Consider the following 1,919-nt stretch of genomic DNA (forward strand, 5'->3'; position numbering starts at 1 on the left):
GTGATACTCCTCAGACAGGTAGCCCGCAAAATGGTGAGCGAGGGGGAGGGCGATGACGCGGGTGTCATTCACGTGCTTAAAGCCTGGTTGGACGGCTGCGACCAGATACCCGAGCTGGTCGAGGCGGCAACGCAACGGATACTCCAAGGATGCGTCCACGGAGGGGAGAGTGGTCCTGGAAGGAGGGCTGTTACAAAATCCAAGAAAGCCCGACCCCAGCACTGGAGGTGGCGCCATATGAAAGTTCTCGCCCGAAAACGCGCATACCACACCTGCCAGTATAAATTCAAGCATGACCCAGCCCGCCTTGCAGCTGAAATACTCGACGGGAGGACACAAGGAAGGTGCCCAATATCAGTTGAAGTCATACATAACACCTTTCAAGCAAAATGGGGGTGTCCTCCCTCCTTTCATGGGTTGGGTCGATTCGGGGGCGAGGTGAGTGCTGACAACACTCATCTCATGGGGCCACTCTCCCAAGGCGAGATCCAAGCTAGCCTCAAACAGGCTTCGAACGATTCCGCACCGGGCCCAGACGGGATTGGGAAACGGGATATTCTCAATTGGGACCCGAGATGCGAGACTCTCACACGTCTGTTCAACATGTGGTGGTTCACAGGGGTCGTACCTACCCGCTTGAAGAAAAGTCGAACAGTGCTAATACCGAAGACATCTGACCCAGGAACGGTGATGGAGGTTGGCAACTGGAGACCAATCACCATCGGGTCAATGATCTTGAGGCTCTTCACTAGGGTGATAACAAAAAGAATGTCGGAAACGTGTCCCATCCACCCTAGACAGAGGGGGTTTCGTCCCACCCCCGGGTGCGCGGAAAATATCGAGGTACTGCGAGGCCTCATCCGGCACTGCAAAGAAGAGCGCAGCCCTCTCGCAGTAGCATTCATCGACTTTGCACAGGCGTTCGACTCCGTCTCCCATGAGCACATCCTGTCAGCTCTTGGACAGATTAACCTGGACCCCCATGTGGTAGGTCTGATCCAGCAGATCTACAAGAACAGTACGACGAGTGTCGAGGTCGGGGGTAGGAATACCCCCGATATTGAAGTGAGAGTTGGTGTCAAGCAGGGGGACCCGCTGTCTCCCCTGCTTTTCAACCTCGCCTTGGACCCCCTCATCCAAGGCCTCGAACGCTATGGTAAGGGGTACACCGTGGTAGAGGGTCATTCAGTAGTGTGTCTTGCTTTTGCTGATGACCTGGTACTGGTGGGAGGATCCTGGAGGGATATGGCGCATAACTTGAGTCTGCTGGATTCATTTTGTCAGAGCACAGGCCTTAAAGCACAACCGTCTAAGTGCAAGAGCTTCTACGTGAAGCCATGCAGCGGCTCTTTTTCGGTCAATGACTGCGCCCCATGGGTTCTGGGGGGCAAGGCCCTGCTTCAAACCACCATTACAGAGACGGTCAAATATCTGGGAATCAGAGTCAACCCTTGGGCGGGGGTTGTTGAGCCTGACATGGTGGGAGCTCTTGACAAATGGATAAAGAACATTGGGGAATCCCTCCTTAAACCCTCACAAAGGGTGGTAGTCCTCTCCCAGTTTGCGTTGCCGAGGTTATTCTACCAGGCCGACCTCAGTGAGGTTGGCGACGGTGTACTCCGAGCCGCGGATGGGAAGATCAGGTGGGCGGTTAAGAAGTGGCTGCACCTTGCGCCATCCACTTGTGACGGGCTGTTATACGCAAAGAACCGGGATGGTGGCCTAGGTATTTGCAAGCTCGCTCGACACATTCCATCCATTAAAGCGAGAAGGCTTTACCGCCTTGCTTGCTCCTCGGATCCGGTGGTAAGGGCGTTGATGCGGACTTCCTATATGCAATCAAAGTTCGAAAGGGCGTGGATGAGGGCCGGTGGCACAAAGGCAAACCTTCCGGTATTCAATGAGGAGGACTCGGACTC

This window comes from Siphateles boraxobius, unplaced genomic scaffold (assembly GCF_051911475.1).
Source record: "Siphateles boraxobius isolate OS27281-9 unplaced genomic scaffold, OSU_SipBor_1 386, whole genome shotgun sequence".
NCBI lineage: Eukaryota > Metazoa > Chordata > Actinopteri > Cypriniformes > Leuciscidae > Siphateles > Siphateles boraxobius.